General features: G+C 61.0%; 1 long non-coding RNA gene across 1 annotated transcript; it reads right to left on the bottom strand.

The window, feature by feature from the left end:
* Positions 1-417: 417 nt before the first annotated feature.
* LOC121032297 (uncharacterized) lies at positions 418-9,225 on the bottom strand. Its single transcript, XR_005791204.1, has 3 exons — positions 9,213-9,225; positions 5,406-5,420; positions 418-516 (listed from the first exon to the last, which is right to left on the bottom strand). It is a non-coding gene; the product is annotated as an uncharacterized LOC121032297 (long non-coding RNA).
* Between the last annotated feature and the right edge of the window lie 16,141 nt (positions 9,226-25,366).

The raw sequence follows: 25,366 nt of genomic DNA, 5'->3' as shown, positions 1-25,366 counted from the left end.
CCATCTGGTGTCCAGGAGCAACTTGAAAGGGGCTGGTGGGGGGGAGGGGACAGGCATTGGGGGCCTGGCTCAGCCAACGGAAGGTTGGGTGGCCTCCTGGCTTCCCAGGCCATTCTCGTGGGGCTGTCTCCCTGTGCAAGGGAGGCCTTGGGGGGTTTGCCCAGGCTTTGACCCTTCCCCCGCAGCGTCCTGTGCAGGGCTTGGTGGGTGTATGGTGGGCCCGGTGAGCAACTCCCGGTGACCAGGGATGTTGCTGCGGAGACTTCCCATGGGGACGGGTTGGGCCACCCTTCAGGCCTCCTAGGGCTTCTGGGGGAGACGAACCAGCCTGCACGCCTGGCCAAAAGTGGGGGAGAACTTTGAGTGTCCTGGCTGAGCCCTGGGTCACAGCCGTCCTTGGCCACTGACCCTCGGTCTCCCCTTCCGTTGGCCTCTTGGTACTCCGGAAATTCCTGGGTGCTGTCCCGCCTCTGAGCCTCCACTCAAGTCCTCTTCTGGCAGCCCTCATCCTTCCTCCTTCGCGCGGCCTCGGTAGGCGTGTGTCTCACCACGGTTTTCCGTGGCTGCTGCTGCTCAGGCCTTGCTTCTCCCCTGGTGGCCCAGTCGGGATCCCTGGCAGCGACCTGATCCCGGCACCCGGGACAAGCCCAATAAACCTTTGTGAAGCGAGTGAATGAGCGTGGCGTGGAGTTACTGGAAACTCGTTGCGGGAGAATTCCGAGGTATTTCATTCCGCTCTCTTGCCTGCTGGTAGCCACGATCGAGGTGAAGGGTGGAGGCAGTTAGGGCCCAGTGAGGTCCCCCAGGGCCCGTGCCAAGAGCAGGCAGCCCCTGGGAAGTCCCCTTTGGGTTTGGTGTCAGGTGAGTCCTGCCATCCCCTGGCCAATCTGTTTCCCTTCCTGGGAGAAGCAGGTCCTCCCACGGGCACCCGGGCCCTCCCGTCAGTGTGCTCACTTGCTTCGAGAATGACTTCTTTCCAAACTTCCTTCCGCCTCCCTGGACTCCAGCTTGGCTGGGCTGGACTGGACACCCTGCAGGGGGGGGGGGCGGTGGCTGAGGTCTCACTGGTCTGGTCTTAGAGGGTCCTCAAGACATCAGGTCTCCCTACCGCCTCCCACGACGGGCCCCAGCTGACACCTTCCATGCAGTTCCAGGCAGAAACGGGGGAGATGGTGGTGGGGCAGGCTGCGAGCTGGGCCACGAGAGCTTGTGAGGGTCCCAGGGCCTGGACGCCGCAGGGGTTTGGGCGGCATTCCAGGGTTAGAGGCCTGGGGCTCCTGGCCGCCTGCCGTGTGACCTGGGCCTGCCCCTTCTCTCCCTCGGGCCTCGTCGACATTGCAAGGAGATTGGGTGGCTACTCTCCAGTGCTTTCCCTATGTTGTCCCTCCACCACTCCAGAAGGTTCTAGGATGTTTTATAGGACTTACGTGCTGTTTCGGGGCTGGTGGCACCCCCACTGGAGGACAGAAGGCACTGTGGCCTTGTGGCCCTGTGACTCACTCCTGCCCGGCCTTTCCTTTGCCTGCCCTGCCCCCGCCACGGCTCCGGCCCCCACATTCTGGCCCACCCCTCCCCTCAGAGCCTGGGCGCTGGTGTTCCTGCCCCGAGTGCAGACACAGCTCTTGGTGCCCGGCCAGGCCCCTCTGGACGGTGAGCCGGCACCTGCCAGAGACCCTGTGTGGTGGCCTGGGGCCTTCCTGGGGCTGGAGGGGTTCTGGGGTGCTGGGCCACTTGTGTGTGAGGGACAGACCCTCTCTGAACCCTGAGGCCGGCTGCGGGGCCGCCTTCGAGTCGATCTGCTACATCTGTTTCTCACCCTCCCTTGAAAAACGTGGGGTGCAAACAGCCAGCAGAGAGATGCCCCAAGTCCCTTTGCTTCTCTGGGCCTCAGTTTTCTGAGCTGAGGTCGTGGACGTGTTGTGTATGCAGGGCCACGCCAGGTGTATGCACGTGTGTGTGTGTGTGTGTGTGTGTGTGCGCGCGCGCGCGCGCGCACGTCTGCTGGCAGGGAGAGCTCAGAGAAGAGAGGGGCCCTGGTGAGGCCATGGAGGGTGTGCCTGCTGGTGATGCTTCACCTCAGCCCCAGGCTGTTTTGAGCTGAGGGGGTCCGCCTGAGCCCTTTGCTCTTTTGGGACCCCCACCCTGAAGCCCTGCTCCACGCTGGGCTCCCACGGCAGTCCTGGGCACACAGAGTGGGCCAGGCACGCTGTCTGTCCTCCAGGAGCCCCCCAGCCTGGCTGGGGCCCCGGGAGGGGTAGGCTTGCTCAGGGAGGGAGCGCTCTGGGCCTCTCTCCACGTGTGTGCGTGGAAGGTTCCTCGTCTTCCGTAGGACCTTCTGGAGCAGGTGGCGGACGCAAAAGGGCAGGAAAGGCTCTGTGGCGGTGGCTCTGTCTGCATACTCCCTCTGCCACAGCCAGGCTGTGTGATCTCGGGCAAGTTACCTGAAGTCTCTGTGCCTCCACCTGGGTTATCTGTAAAATGGGCAGAACTTTCAGCCCTGACTCGAGGAGTTATTGTGAGAAAAGGTTTGGTCGTGTGTACACAGCCCCTGGGATAGAGCCTAGTGCTTGCGAATGCTGTGGAGATGACAGCGACTGACGGCCCTGAGCCCCAGCTCACGCGAGGCGCCGTGCACTCGTGTTCCAACTGTGCTTGGGCGCTTCGGGAGCCTGCGTCCTGGTGCCTGCCAGCTTGTTTCACTCCTCCCCCCAGCTCCTTCCCCCCCACTGCTGGGGGAAGCCCCCAGGAAAGGTCCTGCTGGAACGCTGCCCGGACACCGCCAGGTCAGGAAGTTGGGGCTTCCTCCTCCTAGAAGCCCATCTCTGTGAAGTCTTTTGGCCCCTGGACACCTCCCTGTCCCCAGCAATTGTGTTTTGATAGGGCCCTTTAGGAGTGCACATGGCAGAAGCTCCATCCAAAGGAACTTGAGCTAAGGAGGAATTTACTGGCTCTGAAGGGTGAAAAAAAGTCCAGGAGAAGCCCCGCCTCCAGGCCCAGCTGTGTCTCAGCGAGGCCGCCAGGGCCCCGCCCCCCCCGGGCCGGACAGCTTGTGTCCCCGGCGCACCAGCCGCACCCTCAGGTGGGTTCGCTTTGCTCTCAGGTGGCCCGGAGGGGCTGGGGAGGCAGCAGCTGTGTGTGACTGCTTTTCCTCTGCTGGCGTCTGATCGGGCAGAAGGTGGTGGCCGGTGGTCCCATTCTAGCAAGGGTGAAATTCACCTGCACCGCCGGGGTCAGGCCGTCCCGGGCCACGAGTGGGGGCTGATGGCGGTGACCGCGTGGCCACCACCGAGAAGGCCCTCACGCGTCCTCATTCTCCCGCTGCAGAGCTTGGCCTCATCCCTCAGGGCTCGGGGCACCTGTCCTCTCCTCCTTACTTTCCAAAATGCCTGAATCGGTCCGCGTTCTCTGGTTACCCGTGTCTCCCTCACTGACCGTGGGCTCCTGGAGGGCAGGCTGGGACGGGCTCGCCTGTCTGCCAGGCCAGCACACGGGGGGGGGGGGGGGGGGCGGGCCCCAGGAGAGCTTCGGGATCCGAAGCCGCCCCCAGTGTGACCTCGAACGAGCCCTCGGCCTCTCTGAACCTCCGTTCCTCGAGGGGGCCTGCCGGCCGTCTCCGAGCAGGTGATCTTACCCGGTGCGTTAGGGACTGCGGTCCGTCTGGTGCCAGAGTAATGCTGGGTAACAACCACACGGCGGGGATACCTGCTCGTGTCTCACGTGCTGCGGGACTCAGCCGGACCGGGTTTGGCACCCTGCTGACCTTGCCGGGCTCCCTGGCGTCGGCCACCCGAGCATGGCCCCAGCTGGGACAGCGGTGGCTCTGCTCGTCCTCTGGCAGGCTTGCCCAGGCCTGGGCTCATGGGGAAGGCAGGGGCACGGAAAGAGAGAAGCCCCCGTGCACGAACCCGTGTGAAGTCACTGACCGCTGTGTGTCTGCTCACATCCCATTGGCTCGGGGAGGCCGTGGGTGAGCACCTCGTGGGGCTGAGGGCCCCGCAGAGCTACCCGGCGGCGGATGGGGCACAGGGAGGTATGAAGAACTCTGTGCCACGGGGATGGAGCAGGACGGGAACCCGGGCTTCTGGCGGTGGTTGCATCCCTGCCCCCACCCTCCTGGTGGCCGTGCCCTTGCTGGACCGGAGCCAGGCCCGTCGGACTCAGAAGCCCGATCTTGAGGGGTGACGCGTTCGGGTAGGTAGTGTCTGGTGTTCCCCTTCGCCCCTCCCCTCCCCTCCCCTCCCACAGCCCAAAGCTGGAGGACAGTCAGCTCCAGGGACGGGGAGGGAGGTCCATCTCCTGTGGTCCAGATGGCATTGGGGCTAACTGATGCACTTGACAAGTCCTTAGGGGAGCATTCCTGCCCTTCCGGGCCTTTGTCCTCACCTGTGTGATGGGGATGCACTTGGTGAGTTGTAAAGGGACTTCCGGTTCAGGACTTGGTGTCAGACAGAGATGGAAGAGTCTGGGAGGCAGGCTTAGTCCCTGCCACTAACAATTTGCCTCTTTCCGGAAGCTTCTACGGGCTCCCTTTAGTGGGGGTGGTGGGTGCAGGGGTGCAGGAGTTGGGTGTGTGATCTCCTTCTGTGACTCTGATGACCTTGCCGTTCACCTGTTAGCTGGCCTGCTGGGCAAGTCCTTGGGAAGAGGGGACAGGCAGGGGTGGGAGTCCTTCTGGGCCAGGGCCCATCATCTTGCCCCCCTTCCCTGCCCAGGGGGTTATTTCCTGGGGGGCGGGGGTGGTTTATCTGGAACCGGAGCCTCTTATGGTTAAGCCTCCGGGCTGAGGGGTGGAGGGGGACGGATAGAATCACGACCTGTCTGCCCTGTGGGAGGCTCCCATGGGGCCAGTCCGTGAGCGTCCTCAGCTGATGTCCTGGGGTATCCCTAGTGGAGCCTGCTTCCTGTCCTCAAGGTGTATGACTGAGACCCAGAACAGCTCCCGCGGTGCTATGGGGGCCTGGGGGTGGGCCATGGGTAGCTTGACCTTGCTGGACCCTTCCAGGCTTAAGCCCAGGAGTCGACGAGTCCCTGATTCTGGGACGTAGGCTCTAGGAGCTCTAGGAACTGTTCCCCAAGCCCCCAGGCCTGCCATGGGTCCCCACAGGGCGTGGCCAGTCGGCAGGTGGGGCCTCCTAGCAGATCCCGGTATGGGTGGGGGGACTGGAAGCCTAGGTGAGTCCAGTCCGGCCCTAGGAAGCTGTGGTCAGTGGCACCTGGGGAGTGGGCAGTGACCAGGATGGAGAGGGAGAGGCCAGACCTGGGGCCAGGGCAGATTTTGGAAGGGGCAGGCTGGGGGGTATTGGGGCAGGTGCCATGGGAGTGTGCTGGGACAAAAGCCCGAAGGAGAAAGGTGTGCACGTGTGGGGAAGCCAGGTCCACCCCACCTGTGTTCTTCCCTTCCCCACCCCCGCCCTCCCCCTCTCTCCCCTCCTCCCCCTCACCCCCTTCACACCTGCCCTCTCCCTCCCTTCTCCACTCTGCAAGTGACCCCCTGTGCCCACAACTATGCTCCCCCGGGGCTGGCTCTGTGGGTCATCAGATGCTCACAGCAATGCCTGTGCCCTTTCCAGCGTGAGAATTCTGTGACCATCCTGGGGCCAGTTGTCACCGAGAGAGGGACAGTCTGGTGGAGGCAGCATGGAATTGCCCCGGGCACCTCTGCCGGGCGGGTGGGGACACCGACTGCCTTGCTCTGGGGAGGCACGAGTGCCCCTGTAAGCAGGCGGGCTAGAGGGCAGAGGAGTGTCCTCTGAGGTTGGGGCTGGAGGTCACAGGCATGTCCTGAGCTCCTGGAGCAGCCCAGCTGTCCACTGTGCCAGGATGGATGAGGTCACCTCCCGGAGACCCTGTCTGGGGCCCACTGTGGGGGCCGTGCCCTCCTCGATGGGCAGCCCCAGGCTCTAGCTTGGCTGGTGGTGGCCTCAGAGGGATTCTCGGGGCACCTCTGTCCTCAAGAAGGGCTCTTTGGAGAGGAAAAAAGAACACATTTCAACACCTCCAGATTCTGAAAATGGATTTCTCCCAGGGAAACAGAGACTCAGAGCATATTCTCTTCCGTGAGAGAGAGCCAGGGAAGCAGCGGGGGAGGGGGCGGGGGAGGGGAGAGAGGTCTGGGGGGGGGGAGGAGGAGGAGGATCGTGGGAAACAGGGCCAGTCACAGACCTGGATGCAAATCCTGCCGATCACCCCCTGGGCAGTGTGACCTGGGGACACGACTTCACCTCTCTGGCCTCAGTTTGTCTCTCTGTTCAATGGGGTAACTCTTCCTGCTTCATAACGGGGGCCTCGAGGATAGAAAATGGGTAAAGCAGTTCTTGGTCTTATCCTTTTTCAGGATGAAAAGCCTTCCCGAGTCCAGGATGATGATATATTTCCGAAGGACATCTCAAAGCCCCAGAAGGACCCACAGTGCTGGGTACTTTGGGTCTGACTGTGGAGCCCAAGTCCTTGCCATGTGGCCTTAGGGATCAGCCTTCCCTGGGCTCCACCTTGGAGTGTGCTGGGGGGTCGGCAGGAATGTGATGGTCCACTCCGGGGGCGCCCTGGGTGCTTGGGGTGGGGGCATCTCCAGGCGGAGGGAGGCTCTGTCTGCCCTGGGCATCACCTGGTTTCAGCTCATCCCTCCTTCCCTTGCTGGTCCTCTGGGGCAAGCCCTGCTTGCTGCTGTGTTTGGCTGGCATAACCTTGGGGCTGCCTCCTCCGGGTGGTCTTCCCAGATGCCTGCCCAGATCTCGCGGCTTGCGGGCTTCGGCTGCTCCTCGCCACGGAGTCTCTCTGGGGACCTTGGGGCCGCCTCCTCCTGGGCCCCTGCGCCTCTGACCTTACTTCCTCGTCTCCATCTTCCAGACTCATGTTTGCAGAGCTGCTCTCTGTTCAGGATACCGCCCTGCCGTGTAACTGCCCACAGCTTCTGAACAACATCAAACCACCTGGCCTGGCTTCCGGGGCGGGGTGGGGGGGGGGTGGTCCCCTGCTTCCCTTTGCAGCTCTATCGCCTGCCCCTGCCCACACCGACCTGACACCCCACCATGGAAGCATCCTGACTCCACCGAGCGCCAGGCACTTCCCAGCACCTGCCTCCGCACGGGCCCATGAGAAGGTGTGAAGGAGGCCATCAGCCTTTCAATGGGGAGCCAACCGAGGCTCAGGGAGACTGGGCACCTCGCTACGCTGACTCAGCCTCCGGACTCGAACCCAGGACTTCCGCCTCCAAGTTCGCGGTGGTCACACTGAACCGCTGTTTCTCCACCCGTGCTCCGTCCGCTAGTTCACTGCCTTCTCCTGGAACTCCTCTCCCTCCCAAACCTGAATTGTTTTCCAAGGCTTGGCCTAGATGTTGCCTCCCCCAGGCAGCCTCCTCAGATTCCTCCTCAGATCTCCTGTCCCCTCCCCCTGCAGTCTCCTGTTGCCTTTTACTCATGACCTTGGTTCACCATGGTCCCGGGAGGGAGGAGAGATTGTGTTCTAGTGGCCGAGATTGCGAGTTGCCCCCCAACATCCATTCTCCTTCCTTCCGGAAGTAAAAGAAACCCTGAATCCGAGCTGGGCATACAGCTGCCCGTTGAAGTTCTCAGCCCCCCTGCAGCTGCATGTAGCTATTGGCCAGATCCTTGCCAATGACATGTGAGATGTGACCTGTGGAGCTGCTGGGTCCTGTCTCAAGAGAAAAGAGAGGTGGCTTCTCCTTCCTCCTTCTCCCTGTACCTACCGCTGGATGTCAGCCACGATGGCAGGAGCCGCAGCAGCCACACTAACTATGGGATAGAAGCGGGACCACAGAGCGACAAGGTAGAAAGAACCTGGGTCACCAGCACATCAGCCGGCACTGCTGATGCTCAGACTGTGTCATGAGTGAGGGAAAAACCCTGCTATCTTGTTTAACCCAGTGTTTGGGGGCGGGCGTGGCATTTGTTAAAGCAGCCAAAACGTATCCTAATTAGTACCGATCCAGAGAGAGAGCGGTCGGTTAACGGTTTGCAGAATGACTAAGTGATTACTAGCCAGAGGTCAGTGAGCCATAGCCTGGGGACTGTGTTTCTTGGAGCATGCGGTGCTCTGAGGTCACGGAAGGGCGTGCCCATGGACTTGAGCTGCCACGCTGGAGTTGTGGCTCCCTGGGCAAGCTCCGTAAGGGGTCGGTGGCTCAGATGCCTCTTCTGTGACATGTGGGTGACAGTCCACCTCCACAAAGCTCAGATGAGATGATGCACTTCAAGGGCCTTATTTTGAGGGTGCTGAAGCTTCTTCTTGTCTGCCCCCCCCTTCCTATGCTAGGGGCCTTCCCTTCCTCCTCTCTCCTCCCCCTGCATGGCCCTGCCTTTCCTTGGGGCAGGGGGACCTGGTGGGTTTAATGAGCCCCTGCCCCCTCCCCAAATACGCTCAACTTCCAACAGGGACCACCATTTCCCCCAGGACTTTTCCTGCACTTGAATTAACAATCTCGGAATCTTTGGAAACGTCTGCAGAACTGTAGCCCATGTGCCCCTTTAGCCCCATCTGCCCCGTAGGAAGCAGTCCTGACTTGACCTTCGGAGGAGGCCCGCCCTCCCGGGAGCCCTCTGCCCACGCCGGGCTGCCCTGCAACCCACAGGCCATACCTCGTCCCTCAGGGACCTCCAGGTGGGAATAAGGGGTCCCGGCAGCTCTGGCGGGCCCTGCCCCCACCTGTGGAGCCCTGGACTCCAAGCCCCGCCCTCCCCCAGCCCGGGAGGGGGGTGCTGAGCTCTGGGGGTCCCCCCAGGGGTGGTGCTGAGGGAGGGGGTGCTGCGAAAGTGGTTGTGGGGTCTCACTCCTCACCTCAAGCTGGGCAGCCCTGCTCTCCCAGCTTTAGGAACAAGGTGTCCTTTGGACATGACACAGAGGGTTTCGTGGCTGCACAAAACCGGCTGGGGTAGATGGTGCAGTTCGCAGTCCCCCCCTTTTAAACGTTTTTAATTCTGGTAAGATATATATAACATGAAAGTTACCCTCTTCACCATTAAATTTTTTTTTTTAATGTTTATTTATTTTGAGAGAGAGAGCAAGCAGGGGAGGGGAAGAGAGAGGAGAGAGAGAATCTCAAGCAGGCTCCGCACTGTCAGCGCGGAGCCTGACGTGGGGCTCGAACTCACAAACCACAAGATCACCACCTGAGCCGAAGCCAAGAGTCGGGCGCTTAACCGACTGAGCCCCCCAGGCGCCCCCAACTTCACCATTTTTCAGTAAATTCACACCGTCCTGCACCCATCACCACCATCCATCTCCAGAACGGTCTTCATCTCCCCCCACCTGAAAACTCTGTCCCCGCGAAACCCTAAGCCTCACCCCCTCCCCCAGCCCCTGCCCCCCACTCACCTTCCACTCTCTGCGTCTATGAATCTGAAGACCCTACGTACCTGGGGCAAGTGGGATCATACAGTGTTTGTCCTTCCGGGACTGGCTTACGTCACTCACGGACCTCAGGGTGCATGCATGTCGCAGCGGGGGTCAGCCCCCTTCACGCTCGCGGGCGAGTGATGCTCCGTGCGCGGACAGACCGCGTTTTATCTCCTTCTAGGCTCCTCTGATTGCCCTGCAGGGCTGTGTCCCCATCCCTAGGGCCCTCAGCCTCTGGGCTCCCGGCGGCTGCAGGCAGGATTCCTGGCACGCCTTCTCTCCAGCGCCCGCATCCGCTCAGGATGCCACCTGCTCAGGAAGGTGCAGGGCAGACCACCCAAGGAGGGGTCGCAAGCGGGGGTCAGCACTCCGCTATCTGTCCTTAGGGGACGCATGGCGGGATTAGGGACGATGGGGCTGCCAGGGTGAAATGTACCCTGGTGGGGGTGACAGCCCTGGGGGGGGGTGGCCCAGGAGGGGCAGGGGACACCTGTTGATTGTACATTTCTGAAATCCCCTTTTCTGGGGCCTCAGATCGGGGCAGAACCGCCAGTTAAGGTGTCTCCCCTCATCTTGACCCTGGCTGGCTGTGTAGCCAGAACTTGGGTCTTGAGTGGTAGAACCAAAGAGCAGGGGACGGTCACTACCAAGCCCACCGGGAGGGGCCCTCCAGGGGCTGTGCTTTCATTCTTGAGGCTCAGCGCTTTTGGAAACGCCAGGCCTGTCCTTTTCAAGGTCTGGAGGCCACGGACTACTCCTTTACCTTCCAACAAATTCCTCATTTGCTTAGAGAATCCTGGAGATCTAAAAGGCTCCGTTGAGGGACACTGGGAGGAGATCTAGGTGGGGGAAGGGTCGCTGGCCACATCCTGGAAGAAGCAGGTCAGGCAGAAGGGACAGCAGGAGTGAAGGCCACAGGAGGAGGGGGCTCAGGGCATTGGGGGAGGGGAGAGGCTCCTTCAAGCCTGGAAGGCAGGCAGGCCTTGGGGGACTCGGGGAAGGGGCCGGGGTAGTATTGATTTCCTATTGCTGCCATCACAGCAAATTACCACAAGGGTAGTGGCTTGAAACAACACAAATTTATCAGCTCTGGAGGTCAGAAGTCCACACAGATGGAAGCTTCAGGGGAGAATCTGTTTCCTTGCCTTTTCTAGCTTCTAGAAGCTTCACGACCCTTTCTACATTTAAAGGCCCCTCATGATGACCCTGGACCCACGCAGATAATCCACGAACATCTCCCTAACTTAATCACCTCTGCAAAATCCCTTCTGCCGGGGAGAGAACGTGTCCACGGGTTCCAGAAGACAGACCAACTTTGGGGGCCAGTATTCTCCCAACCACAGGGTCTAGCCTTGTCCGGAGGGCGATGGGGAGCCGCTGAAGGTGTTAAAACAGGGGAAGGGGCCCTGGTCAGATGTGGGTTTGAGCAACATCCCTCGTGGCAGCTCATGGGATCCGACGGCTTTTGCAGATGTCCCTCCGTGGTGGGTAGGGGTCCACCCCCTTCACAGCTGAAACCCCAGCCCCCTTGCAGCGCCTGGCACATGCCAGGGGCTCGATAAATGCGCACAGAACGAAGCCACCGCATGGATTCGGGGAGAGGGGACTGGAGTGGGGAGCGGTGGGGAGTGGCGAGGGGCAGGAGGGGGAAGGGCTGCCAGGGAGGAGGCAGGGGCGGGACATGAGGTTGTGCTGAGACTCAGGAATGCTCTGCAACTGAACAGAGGAATGGAAAGGTGTCCCGCACGCTTCCCCGATTTCTGCCCACCCCCCCCCCCCCATCCCCTGCCAGATGCGTCACACTGAAAAAAAACCACGATTAGCGCAAGCCCAGCTCAGCATGCCCTCCGCGTCCTTACCTGCCCCAGCGCTGGTCTCCAGTTAAGCCCTCAGCCAGGGGAGGCCTCGGATTGGATGAGGGTGGGCACCTGACCCGAGGGCTGGGCAGCCATAGGTTGGACCTGTGCCCAGGGGGCTGGCCCTCAGCGCTCTGTCCAATAGGGCATCGGACGGAGCTAAGCCAATCAGACAGCTCTAGAAGATCGGGAGCAGGGACAGGTGTGTCCGCAGTGGGAAGGTTGCGTGTGGAGCAGAGCCCAGAGGCGGTGAGCGCTGGAGCCCAGGGCAGCACAGTGCCCTCGCAGGACTGCTGGTTTCTGCCCTCTGTACGTAGGGCGCCTGCGGCCCAGCCTCCCTGGGCCAGGAGTTTCCCCACAACACAAAGCGTCTCTCGAGAGTCCTTTCCCCCCTCTTCCCCATTTCTCCTCCAGGAAAACCGAGGCTCCTCCTTGCCTGCGCTGTGGTGTGGTCTAAAGCACGAGGCTCCGGTCCCAGTGCTGTGAGCCCCTGGGAGCGGGGCGTGGCCCCACACTGCCCTGAGAACTGTTGGCCATCCAGGGTCGTCAGAGAGGATTGGGGGGCAGGGATGGGCGGGAGGCCCCCCCGGAGGCCCCACCAGGGGTCTGCTTGAATCCGTTGGCCGTGGGAGGTCCCGCTGGCATCCGGAAGCCTTGCCCGGCAATTTTCCTAGAGTCGGTAGTGGAGAGCGTGGACGGGACAGGCCAGGCCCGGGCGGGGCGGTGGGGTGCCACCAGGAGAGCTGGGGCCCAGGCTTGGCAAGGAAGCGTCCTCCGTTCATACCCGGCTGTGGAGTTTGCCCCCGGACGAACCAGCTTGTGGCCCCACAGGCCCTGGCGGCTGAGGAGGCAGAGACAGTGAGATCTTCTCTTCCCAGTCAGGCGATAATGTAGCACCACCTTTGTCCCGGCCTCACCCTGGGGCCCCTCCCCCCTCACCCCGTCCTTCCTCGCTCTCCCAGTGCTGGTACTCACTGCCCCGAGCCTCCCAGTCCTGCCCCTGCCCTACCCCCTCTAGGAGTGGAGAGCCCAGTGCCACCCTGGCCTCCTCCTCCTGACCCTGTCCTCTGGCATCCTCTGACGTGGCTGCTTCTCTGCCCGCCCGGTGTCTGCCTGCAGAGCTCACAGGTCAACAGAGCCCCTCCTTTGTTTATTAGCGACATCCAGGGAGACTTCTCTTCTGCCAGGTGGGGGCTGGGTCCTGGGACACACAGATAACACAGGCTTTACCCTCGGGGGACCCCTGCCTCTGCAGCACAGTTCCCCACCATGAGGAACTGCTTCGGTGGGGCCACAGGGAGGGGGTGGGCCAGGCTGCTGAGCTCCGGAGCCTCTGCCCCAGTCTTGCTCATCCAGACCGCTGTGCTGTGAGGTGTTTTACTCATTGTACCTCAAGGGAGCAGTGTGGGCAAGCGCAAGGCCCCGAAGCCTTGAGGTAGGAACCAATTTAGTCCCCGCCCCAGGGCCTTGGCACCTGCTATTCTCTCTACCTTGAACAACTTTCCTTAGCTGCGTGGCTCCTTGCGTGAGTGAGGATGCAGGGTTGGCTGCCATGAAAAGATACAAGATAACAGTAGCTGAGACATAGGAGGAGTTACTCCTTCGTCAAGAAATAGGAGTCCACAGAATCTCACAATCATATGTCATATGTCTCACATATGACAATCATATGATTTAGGTCGTATCCTTGTACCATCAGTTTTATCATTTGCTTAATGTTTTTATTGAAATCAGCTTTTAAAGCTTTAATGCTTACGATCTAAGCAATAGGCTCTGGAACTCAGGGTTTGATATGCTAGTTGTATACTTATTTTCCCAATACATTTGGACCCAAATAACTTTGGAAGTAGAAGCATTTGGGGGATACTCTTTAAAATCACTTGTGAGCTCCCTTTGAGAAACTCTGAACTACCTATTTGGAGAAACTGAGGCTCTGTGAGGGGAAGTGATGTGCTGAGCTTCTGAGAGTCAGCTGACCGTGTCCAGGCCACCTGCTCTCCAGGTAGCTGTGTCACTGCCTCTGGGGGTGAGCATTTCAGGGGCAGAGTGAATTGCTGGGAAATGCATCCGACACCCCTGTTCTCCTGCCTCGAGCCTGCACCGGCCAGTCCGTCCCGCACCCTGAGGCTCCGTGGAGCCCGTTTGTGGCAACTGTGGCCTTGGGGTGCTGCTGGGTCTGGTGTTTGCAGCCGGTTTGCAGTCTGGACCCCCAACCGCTCTACTTCTGCCTTTGTCCCCAGCCTTGGGGCCCGGCACCCCACAAGGCCAGGCCTGGAGGAGGCGCTCAGGGGTGGAGGATTGGAAGGCCAGGGGAAGAAAAAGCATTTGGTGTGGAGACGCAGGCCACTCGACTAGGGTGTGTGAGGAAGGGAAGGCGAGATCCCACTGGGGGGGTGGGGAGGGCTTCCCGGAGGAGTCGGCCTTGCAGCACAATCTCCGTGTTATTTGCTGTGCTGGGCGCTTGAGCCGCATCACGTTATTTGTCCCTTATGGGGCCCTGTGGGGAGGGATGTTGCCATGTCTGGGTAACCGAGGAGGGCACTGCTCAGTGATGCTAAGGTCACGGGACAGCGTGAAGGTCACAAAGCCAGCACGCGACCCTGCCTTGTCCCACACCACCTGTATCGGTTACCTGTGTCACAAAGTGCCCCCAGACTTAGTGGCTTAAAACAGTAGCCTTCATGATCTCAGTTTCTGTGGGTCAGGACTTGGGATGTCACTTAACTGGGTCTCCTGCTCAGGGTCTGTCCCGGGCTGCAGCTGAGGTATCATTCAGGGTGGTGTCGGTCTCGAGATCCAGCTGGGGAAGGATCAACTTCCAAGTTCTGTCAGGTGGCAGTTGGCAGGGTTCATTGCCGGCAGAGGGCAGGGGCTGCCCTGGGTTCCTGGGCACATGGGCTCCTCCAACATGGCGGCTTCCTTGGAGCGAACCAGTCTACAGCGCCCATCGAGACTGGAGTCCCAGCCTTCCGTAGTCTGTTCGTGGGAACGCCAGCTCGTCACTTGTTGGAAGTGAGTCCCAGGGTCCAGCTAGAATCGAGGGGAGTGGATTCCACAGAAGGGAACACTGGGGTGGGGCCATCCTGGAAAGCCGCCCCCCTCCCCATGGGGCAAACGGAAGTGGTTGTCCTGGCTCCTGCCCTTTAATGCTGGGCTGTGGCTGGGCTGCGACTTGGGGGGTGGGGAGGTGTGCTGTGAGGAGATGGTGACAGGCAGACAGTAGGAAAAGGCTCTGGGGAGCAGCTGCTAAGGGGTTCTGGAATCTCACAGCCCTGCAGCTGCCCGTCTCCTTGGAGGTGCCCCACCTCCGGGGCCCCAGCTGCCTCCATCTTGGCCCACCCTGACCACTTGGCCAGCCTTGCCCCTCCAAACCTAGCTGGGGATGGGCTTGGTTGGGGGACCAGGAAGCCCCCCTCCCACCCCTCACCGCTCCCAAATGCTTCTTTTCAGGACAATGGGGAAGGATTATGAGGAACTGACCATTTGTTCTTCACATGTTTTGCAATTTTCCTGGAAATGTGAGGGATTCCAGAGGGACCCGGGGCTGCTGGGCTGACCTCTGCCTGGTCTGCTCCTGTGGCCTTTCCAGGAACTGACAGTTGGTGGCTGGCCGGGTCCCCAGAGTTGCCGGGCAGCTAAGGTTACGGAGTCGTTGGCAGGAGAGGAGGGGAGAGGTGGGGTGGGAAGGAAGGAGATGGGCAAGGTACCACCTGCCCAGTTCTGGGGGTGGATCCGCACAGGGTTTTCAGACCCGCTGGGACTTCCTGGGGCTCCTGCACCCCTGGGGCCCCCCTTCCATCCAGGCTGCTCTGTTCTCCCGGTCACCGAGTGGCAGGCACACTGCACAAGGACAGGGCCCTCTCTGGGAGACGGGTGGCCCGGGAGGTGGCCCAGCACTGGCACAGAACCGACCTATTGCTGGGTGACCTTGGGAGACGTTAGCGTCTCTGGGCCTCTGCTCTCTGGTCTTTAAAAAAGGAATGGGGGTGCTCCTGGTGGGGCTCAGTCGGTTAAGCATCCGACTTCGGCTCAGGTCATGATCTTGGGGTTCGTGAGTTCGAGCCCCACGTCGGGCTCTGTGCTGACAGCTCGGCCTGGAGCCTGGTTCAGATTCTGGGTCTCCCTCTCTCTCTCTGCCCCTCCTCCACTCATGCTCTGTCTCTCGCTTCTCTCAAAAATAAATAAATGTTAAAAAAAAAAAGGAATGGGAACATTTGTGTTGCACTGCCCACCCAGCAGATGCTCCCCTGCAGCCTATCTTCAGCGACCTTCACCCCTCGGGGGTCCTGCAGGGTTAAGTAAGATCACCAAGAGAGAATCTTTTGTACAGGATCCTGCCTGGAGTGAGCGCCCCCCTTCCCAACGGGAACACCACCGGGGCTGAGAAAGAAAAGCAGGTCTGGAGCCCTTCCCCTTGCTCAGGTGGCCTGGACGGGGGCCGGGGCTGGGAGGCATGGGGAGGGGCTTAGGTGTCCCCAGGCCACCCCTTACCCGCTGGGGGGTGAGGGCTGGCTGTCCTCAGGGCTGGCTGGATCAGGCCCTGCGCCCGCGTCTGCCCCTCTGCCCTCCCCTCTTCTGTCTACCCTCTGCTTGATCATCCCTGCCTGCTCAGTCCTCAGGCCCCTCCGGTCTGCCTCCCTCCCTGGAACCGCCTTACGGGAGACGGTCTCCCCGGGACCCTGCAGGGCGCCTGTCTGCCTGGGACTGGTTGCTCCTTCTCTTCCTTTGGGCTGCGGGATGCTGCCCCTTGTCCTTGCCCCCGTCCCCACTGTGCTGCTGCCCCTGGGTCCTGTCTGGGGCCCCCCATCTCATGTCCCCTCCTGTCCCAGTCACCATGCAGCACTGCCCTCTCCCCGCCTCTGTGTCCCAACTGCAGCATCCCCGGGGCTTCCCCAGGCAGCCCCCCCCCCACCCCCGCACACACAGCTGCTCTAATGGACCTTCTCTCTCGGTGCCACCTCCTTGGCCAGAAGTGACACACGGGCTGCTTCCCAGTCAGGGTCCACGGCAGAGCCTGCCTGCCTTCCCCCCGACGGCCACCGTCCTGGAGTGCTGGCTGTCCCCGAAGCCCACACTTCCCAGCTCCCCTCCCAGCTACGTGTGGCCATGTGGCCGTGTCTGGCCAGTGCCATCTGTGTGATTCACTCCTTCAGGGTTGTGCCCGGTGGCCAGGCACCGGCCACGCCCCCGGGAAGTCACAGCGGAAGGAGAGGCGGCCAGGCCCCAAGGACCTCGTGGAGCGGGGCTCCTGTTTTAGCCCACGCTTCTGAGTGAGGGGTGAGCTTTTATTTGTTGAAACCACTGTCATTTTGGGGTCTGTCCCACACAGTCTCACCTGTGACGTGCCTGCATGGGTGTCCCTGTCCCAGCCCTGGTACATCTCCCACATGGCAGAAAGGTGGACCTGACGCCCCACTGCCAGAGTCTCCCTGCACCCTGGATGGGGTCCCCGTCACTTCACTTAGTCCACCTGTGCCTTTAGGGTTGGGCCCTGCTCCTTGCTGGCCACCTCTCTGTGCCCTCACTTCCCTGCGGGCCTCTACTATAGCACTTAGTCATTCGACAAACCTTTGCTGAGCACCTAATACGTGCCAGGCCCTGTGCTGGGTGTTGAGGGGCACAGGGGTGAAGAAGAGTGCTCTTGGCACTCTGGACAGTGATTGTCTCTTTCTGGATGTGTCTGCCTATGGGCTGGGGCGCCCTGGAGGGCAGGGTTGTCCCTAGACGACCTCTGTACCCATTGCCTGCAAGAGGGGGTGGGGCGTCCTTGTTGAATGACTGACCGAGAGATAAATACCTGAGTTATAAGGGAGCTGAAGGGTCTTCAGATCTGGCTCCGAGCTGGGGTTTGAGCGGCCGCTGTGTTCCTGACTCACAGGGCAGGGTTGCACCCCCCTTGAGATAGGGCAGCCCTCCTCCTCGTTCTCCAGCTACAGGGGGTCTCCAGCCCCCTCCCCTGTGGGCCTGGGCCCCTCTGGGCCCCAGGGAGAAGGGGCTGCTTCCTCAGGGTCAGGGCTGAGTCCCTGCCACCCCGGGAAGGAGGTGCCCACACGACAGGTGCTGCAGCCCGGCCTGGCCGTGTGACCAGGAGCGCCCGGTGCCCGGCCGCGGGGATGGTGTGGGCCCAGACGAGTAATTCTTTTGTGAAATTATTTATTGCCTGCTAAACTATGAGTTCAGCCGGTTGCTCCAAGCCCCTGAGGGGGTCAGACTCTGCCTCCCCAAACCTGCCACTTTGGCGTATTGATTATTTTGAATTAAAGTTCCCTAAGACACAGCCGGGGCAGGAAGGATGTTCTGATCTCCTCCGTGTCCCTGAAAGCAGGAAATAGGTCCCTCCCGCCCTGTGAAAGGAGCCCTCCCTGCACCAGGAGGCAGATCTCCTGTAACCAGAGATGGGGAACGGGGGGTCGAGCAGGCCGTACAAACAGCCCTTTTCTTTTCGCTATTTAGCTACCAAACCCCTTGGTTTGGTCAATTCATCCCAAATTTCTTATATCTTTTTCTAAAAGGTATAAAACCTGCTTCCTTTGGTCACTTCTTTGAGCCTCGTTTCTTTGGGGTTCCTGTGCACACGAAATTGTATTTGTTTGTTTTTTTTCCTCCCATTAGTCTGTTTTGTGTTAGTTAATTATTAGACCGGCCAAAGAACCTGGAAGGGAGAAGTTTTCCTCCTCGAGGCCCTGCAGCCAGTTGGAGGGAAGGAGGTGGGGCAAGGCTGGCCACGTCCACTGGCTCGACAGGTACAGGATCTGCCCTTCTGTAGGGGGGCCCAGACCCCAGGCTGGAGTCAGAGCCCGAGTCCTGAGCCTGGGGACAGCCCCCTGAAGGATGGCCCGGTGACCCTGCTGGGGGAGCGGTTGCTGTGCTCCAGGCCGCGAGGGAGAGGTAGAGACACCATCCCACCTCTGAGGGGTTCTCTGTTTAGTGGGGTGACAAATACATCCGTACTTCGGCAGTGACATGCAGTGTGTGCTCGGAGCATCGCAGAGGCTTGAAGGAGGGGGGCACACAGGCTCTGGGATCGGAGGGGAAAGGTTGCCTGGGGAGCCAGGAAGAGACTTCGGAGAGGAGGGGCCTTGAGGGATGGATAGGAGTTTGCTGTGTGGGAAAGTGGAAGGAGGGTTTTCCAGGCAGAGGGAAGGCTATGGCGTAGGTAGGGAGTCGCAGTGTGATCGGTGTCGTCGGAGTGGAGAGTGGAGGGCACGAAGGCGGGCCTGGTCCTGCGCGCTCCGCCCCGGCCCCCACCCCCTCCCGGCCCAGGCAGGTGGAGATTCTGGAGCACTGTTCCTGGACAGGGTCTCTGCGGGGGTGGAGGGGGGCCCGAGGGGCCAGATCCAGACAGTAGGAAGGGCAGCAGCAGGGGGTGGGGCCGAAGAGGAGCTGTCCCTGCGGGTGACTCTGGGGTTTCTGATGTGGCTGATGGTGGGGCCGCTGTCAGGAGAGGGACTCGTGGAAAGGACCCCCGCGGGGCACGGGCTTGGCGCGTCCCTCCTTGGGGAGAGTGGCCTGTGCCGTGGCCTGTGCGAGGGCTGCCCACCTGGGCTCCGGGACCCCCGCGGGGGGCTCCTGGGCTGCTGAGCGCCGGGGCCCTGGCCAAGCCCCGGTGGGTTTAGTCGCCATCGGGAGTCTGTGGCTCCTGCCTCGCCAACCAAACTCGGACCTTCTGGTGTTTACGATTGGCAGAGTGTAACTTCCTGTTTTTAAGAGAAAAGGATTAGAAACGCTTATTAAAACGCTCTTTGAAGGCTTCAAAAGACTTCCTGAGCATCAAGTGACTCTTACAAAAGAGCCATTTAATGGTTTAAGCAACAAGAATGGGAAACATACCGGCTGGACCTCCTTGAAAGCTGACCAATTCTCACCAAGCCAGGAGGGGCTTGGTGGCCACGTGCGGAGGGGACCGAGGGACTGCGGGCGGCAGCGGACGGGCTGTCGAAGGAGTGCCCGGGGCGGCCCCTGTGCGCGTCTGACCTCCCTCCCCAAGCTCTCTCCTGACTCCAGCACCTGAACCCCTCCGGGCCTCCTGGACGCCCCAAGGTGCCCCCACGCTGCTCCTGGGCTGACACCCCTTCCCGGCCCCAGCTGCTCTCTGCCGGCCTCACACCTGGCTGCCCTGCGCCCTGTGTCCAGACTGTCCGCCTCCAGGTGGCCTAGCCTCCGCCTGTGAGTCCCTTCTGTATGTCCCTTGTCCCCAGACTCCAGGCCACGCTGTCGCTTGGCTGTGGCAGTGGCCTCCTCACTGGGGCCTCTAGCCGCCCTCCCTTCTGCCGGTTCATTCCCTGCCTTCCCCTGCTGCCTTGGGGTCCCCGTGCAGGACACAGAAGAGCCATGGACCCTGCCCGTCTCTTGCTGCCCCTGCACACGAGGTGCCCTCTGGTTTGGCCACTGAGAAGGTACGGAAGGGGCCGGTGCCTTTCCACCTCAACCGGGCCCTGGGGCAGCCCTGGGAAGGAAGCCAGAGGCCTGAGTGCATCCTCCGCCCAGGCTCCCCGGTGTTTTAGAAGTGACCCTGCCCGGTGAGGCGGAGGCCCCGAAACTCTGTCGCGTTCGGCCCCCCGGGGCCGGCCAGGTGCCCCTCACTCTGCTCTGGGGCCCGCTGACCTCATGTGTCCTCCCGGGATAACCCCCGGGTGCCACTATGTGCTCCTGGGTTTCGCTCCAAACAGGATACGTTGTTACTTAGGCAGCTATTAAACACTTCAGTGGCTCCCAGAAAATGCCAAGGAATTCTTGGAATAAAAATAACAATGAATAAAGTTGCCTGGAAATGAGGCTATGGGGCTGGATTTCATTATGCCCCATTTAGCAGAGAAAGTTTATTACAGTGGAGGCGAGGTGATGTTTCCATTTCCTTCAGTAAAAAAGATGTTTCACCCCCCCTCCCCCCCCCCCCCCCCGCCCAAGACCAGGGGTTGGGGGTGGCAGCGGGGCGGGGAGGGGTGCAGCCACAGAGTCATGAGCTTGGCCGAGCTGAGGTCATTCCCGCAGGGTCGCGTTCCCCGCGCAGGGCCGGGACCTAGTCCCCTGCGGGCCCCGCTAGAGCATCCTGACAAGGGGCGTCAGTGCGGACAACGCAGAGGTGGCGAGCGCTGTGACAGCTCGGTCACCCCTTGCTAAGTGGAGCCTGGGATTCCACTGTTCCCCGTCTGCTGTCCCCTCCGTTGTCCTGTCCTGCCCGCCCGGACCTGCCCTATCCCTTCCAGGTACAACTCACTCTCTGCATCCCTGCAGCCATGCCTGGGCCTCCTGCCGGGTCTCCCCCTCAGTCACCACCTAGGGTCTTTGTCACATATCATCAGACCCTGATGCTTCCCTGCTCAATACTCTTCTGTAGCTCCCTACTGCCCTCGGGACAAAGAGGGAGCTCCTTGCCCTGGCACGTGAGCCCTGTATTAGTTTCCTATGGCAGCTGTGATGCCTAATTTCTTGTCTTAAGTTTATTTATTTCGAGAGAGAGATAGAAAGCAAGCGGGGGAGGGGCAGAGAGCGAGGAAGAGAGACTCCTCGGCAGGCGCCTCACCGTCAGCGCAGAGCCTGACGCGAGGGTCAAACTCAGGAACTGTGAAATCATGACCTGAGCGGAAGCCAAGTCGGAGGCTTAACCGACTGAGCCCCCCAGATGCCCCTGCGTTGCCTAAGTTTATGTGTCGACTGAGCCTTGGGGTGCCCAGATGTTTGGTCAAACATCGTTTTGGGTGTTTCTGAGGGTGCCTGGATGAGATTAACGTTTAAACTGGTCGAGTGAGTAACGCAGAGTGCCCTCCCTGCTGAGGGTGGGCCTCATCCAGCCAGTCACAGGCCTGCATAGAACAAAAGCCGACCTCCCCCGGGTAGGAGAGAATTCTTCCTGCCTGCCTGCCTGCCTTTGAACTGGGACAGTACCTTTTTCCTGCCTTTGGACTCAAACTGGCACATCAGTTTTTCCCGGGCCTTGACTCTACCTGCTGCTCGACGGGAGCTACACCCTTAGCTCACCCGGGCCTCCGGCCTTTGGAGGACAGTGCTGTGGTCTGAATGTGCGTCCCCGAAATTCAAATGCTGAAACCTAACCCCCAAGGTGACGCTGTTAGGAGGTGGGGACTTTGGTGCCCTCAAAAGACATGCCTCAGAGAGCTCCCTTATCCCTTCTACCACACGAGGACCCGGAAAGAAGTCCCCATCTGCCCGTGCCGGCTCTCTGCTCTCAGCTTTCCAGTCTCCAGAGCTGTGAGAAGGCCGTTCCTGTGTTTATGAGCCCCCGGCCTGTGCTGCTCTGTCACAGCAGCCCCAAAAGACTGCGGGGGCTGTAGCTAAACCGGCTCGTGCTCCCCCTGCAGACCTCGGGGCTGGCCTGCCTCGAAGTCCCAGGCTTATCTCTCTCCCCGCCGGCTCCCGCTGGCCCCGCTTTTCCAAAAATCCCCAACCACACAGCTGTCGTACCCAGTCACCACGAACATGGCTTTAAGACAACCAGATGTCCTCTCTTACGCTTGTGGAGACCCGAGATCTGATCACCGTGTGGTCAGCGCTCTGCTCCCCACGGAGGCTCCAGAGGGGGACCTGTCCCCCTACCTCGTGCAGTTTCTGGTGGCACCAGGACCTTGGCTTGAGGCCGCTTCTCTCCAGTCTCTGCCTCTGCCTTCACATCGGTTTCTCCTTCGTAAGTCTGACCTCCCTGTGCCCCCTTACTGGGACCCTTGTGATGGCACTGGGGCCCCACCCGAATGATCCAGGGTCAGCTCATCTCAAGACTGTTGACTGAATTTTGTCCGCAAGCACTTGGCCTATGGGAGGGAGCGCTCCCAGGTTCCAGGGATCAGTGCCCAGCTTCTAGGGGGCCACGATTCCTGTCCCCCAGGCTTTCCCAGCCCCGCCTCGGTGGACCTCCCCGGGCCCTGCACACTGGGGTTGGAACAGGTGAATGAACCAGGACCAGAGGTGCGTTCCGTCTTCCGAGTGGCCTGCGTGCACCCCTCTGGCGTCTGTGTGAGGCGAGGAAAGCAGGGGCCTGTGCGGCCCGTTCACTCGGATGCCAGCACCAAGGGCCACGTCTCGGCAGCCCGTGGTTTTGCCGGAAGAGTTCACAGAAGTCTTGAGCCTCCTCACCTTTTCCCTTCATTTCCCCAAACGTCCTGTGGTGTTACAACGTGCATGTGACTTAATAATCGGAAGAAAGTTAATCGTTCAAGTTCTCTACTGACCGCCGCCCTGGGGGAGCCAGGCCCTGCCTGTGACCAGCCTCTACTGACCCCCTACTGAATGTTGCCAGAGGCATCCCGGCTGTTTAGCTCCTAAGGCCGGGCCGTGGTAGGACTTCACAAATTGTGCTCGGGCTTGGAGCATGTCTTAACACCCCCGATGCCCTCCCCACTCCGGGGTCTCTGTTCTAGACTCGTCACCGGAACCCAGTTCTGAGACTGGGCGGGGTTGTGGGAGCTCGTTTGTGTCTGGGCCCTCGGCCACCCGTTGCCCACACCTTTTCTAGGGCAAAGCTTGGCTGCTCACCACCAGCAGGGGCCTGGGTGGCTGAGAGCACGGGCTTTGGAATCAGAAAGCTGAGTTCAGATCCCCGTGCTTCCACTCTGCAGCTCTGTGGCCTTGGATGCATTATCGGGCCTCAGTTACCCCAGCTGTAACAGGGGGATGCCAGGGGGGGTGCCCACCGTGGTGAGGTTTGAATGGGTCATGCATGCAAAGCACGTAGCACAGCTCGGCATGTAAGCAGGACCCAATCAACGTTAGCTTCTGTTCTCTCTTAGCCTCTCCATGCCTCACCTATAACACGGGTACGGCAGTGCCACTGTGGGGTGACTGGGTAATGGCGAGGATCGCGCAAATAGAGGGCTTAGAACAGGGTCTGGCCCGAGTGCCACAGGCGTGAGGGCGATTGTCGTAGACGGGGTGTTACTACTGTGGGAAACAGGGAGAAAGGAGGAGGAGTCTCTGGGAGGATGTGACGTTTCCTCTTTATTGTGCACGGATATGGTCAGGGTTCTTGGGCTGGGGCAGGGCAGGATCAGCCTGCCACTGAAGGTGGTTGTGGGACCGCTCGCTGTTCGTGGATCCCGCCTGTGTTCTCTTGACCCTGGCGCTGAGCCCCCCGTCCACCCAGAGAGCAGGCCTGGGTGCAGCAGGAAAGGGCACATAGTCTCGAGCCGGCAGCAAGTGAGGAGGGCCGGGGAAGGAAGTTGGGCTGGGGGCGGAGGTTGGCCTTTCCCAGACTTAGGAAGGGGCCGAGGTCCTTGATTTTGACAACGAGCAAGTGGGGGGGAGGGTGGATGGGTAAGTAGACAGGTGGATGGAGAGCTGGACCAATCGGTCCTGGTCCGACGGTGGGCAGGTTGGTGGCTGGCTGGCTGGGTGAGTGCACTGTGTGTGGATGGTGGGTGGTGGTGAATCGACCGGAAGATGAATCCGTAGACGACTGGATGCATCGTCAGGTGGCCGGGGGGACTAATGGTTGGGCCGCTGGCTGGATCCGTGGACGGACTGAGTGATACATGAACAGGTGGGTCGATACAGTTGGATACGTCCATGGGATGGACGCTTACGGGCTGGCTTTCTGAGTCAATGAGTGGATGGACCGAGGTATGTCGGGAGGGGCGGGCAGGTGGAAGATGGTGGACGAACGGGTGGAGAGACGTCGGGAGGGGCCTCTTAGCTTCTCGCGTTGGCTGTGGAGCTGCTAGCGGTCAAGTAAGGGGGAATCCAAAAGGAATAGAGGCGTGCTGGCCGCAGGAGGCCCTTCCCAGTTCCCAGCATGACCTCTGGGCCTCTCTAGGCCATGGGGCCTGCTCTAGGACAGTGGGGGGCCAGGGCCAGGGCAAGGACAAGCCCCGCTTTCATTCCCTGTTAGCCTGTAGAGCTGGGGCCCGTTTCCCGTGGGCAGTCAGCTGAGCACCTGGCCGTCTGGGTGAGTTCTGCCTGCCTTTCTTAAAACTCCTTGTTCCCTCTGTTCTGCGTGTCTGGTGGGCCTGGGAGTTCAGAGGTGGGGCTGGCTTTTGGGATCGATGGGAGGGGCTGCAGAAGTGCCTATCACTGGGATCAAGGGCAGGATCGCCTGGAGGAAGAGAGCCCAGCTGCTGCCCCAGGCTGGCCCAGGAGCTTGGAAAACCCAGAGGGGCCTGAGCCAGGGTCTGGCTGGGTAGGGGTGGGGGTGGGGGCGGCGGCTGGAGAGCCGGCTCTGTTGGCTGCCTCCTGCTCCGGGAGTTGGGAGAGTGGCTCCCCTCCCCTGAACCTGGGCTGCTTACCCTGACCTTCACAGGCTGGGTGGGCCGGCCCTCCTGCCCCCCACAGGAGCCAGGGTGGGGTGGGAACCTCAGATGGGAAACGGAAGCTACTCTTCCCTGCCCCGAGCGAGGGCCTTCTGCGCTCACCCCCTGCTCTGACCTGGTTGACTCGGCGTGCGACTGCCCTGGCCATTCCTGGCGGGCACCTGGGGGCTTCTGGGGCAGATGGGGAGCCACAGTAAGACAGAGGGGGGGCTGGCGCGGGCTGAAATGAGGCTGCCAGACACGGGCTCCCGTCCAGGCTCTGCATGGAGACCAGGCTCCTGCTAATGAGCTCCCACCCACCCACACCCTCCCCTCCTCCCACACACAGGCTCACGTGCACGCTGCCGGTGCACCCCCATATCGCCCGGTACCCCCAGATCCACCCTCTGCAGACAGCCCACCCCCCCGCAGCCCACCCCCTGGGCCCCCGCAACTCCTACTCTGTGTCCGCCTACGCTGCCTGGAGACACGGTTGCATTGTCTCCTCCCTGTAGGCACCTGTCACCCCTGTGGTCATAATTACCCACATGGTGAGCACATCCACTCGCTTCCACAAAAATGCACCCCTACCCAGACACCCCCCCCCCGTTTCCCAGCCCCCGTATGTGGACTGGGCGGAGCCGGGGCTGGGGGCTCCGTGGGCCTTGGTGGATCACCTGCCCCGACACCCACCTGTGCCACCCCCAACATGAGCACAACGGACCTACGTTGGGAAGCACGAAATAGAGCTCGGAGAGGCATGTCTGAGTCCTGCAGGCCTTGGGGGTGTGGCGCCCCATTTTTTGCCACGCGGGGTCTCGGTCTCCCCGTCTATAATAGGCTGCTGGTGTCCAGGGAGCCCAGGGGTCCCCGCCACACGGCCCTACATCCTCCTCTGGCCGAGGCTGACCTGGCTCTTCC

Source organism: Herpailurus yagouaroundi, unplaced genomic scaffold (genome assembly GCF_014898765.1).
Source record: "Herpailurus yagouaroundi ecotype Mexico unplaced genomic scaffold, PumYag 141, whole genome shotgun sequence".
In the NCBI taxonomy this organism is placed as follows: Eukaryota; Metazoa; Chordata; class Mammalia; order Carnivora; family Felidae; genus Herpailurus; species Herpailurus yagouaroundi.
This window is presented reverse-complemented; position numbering and strand designations above follow the sequence as displayed.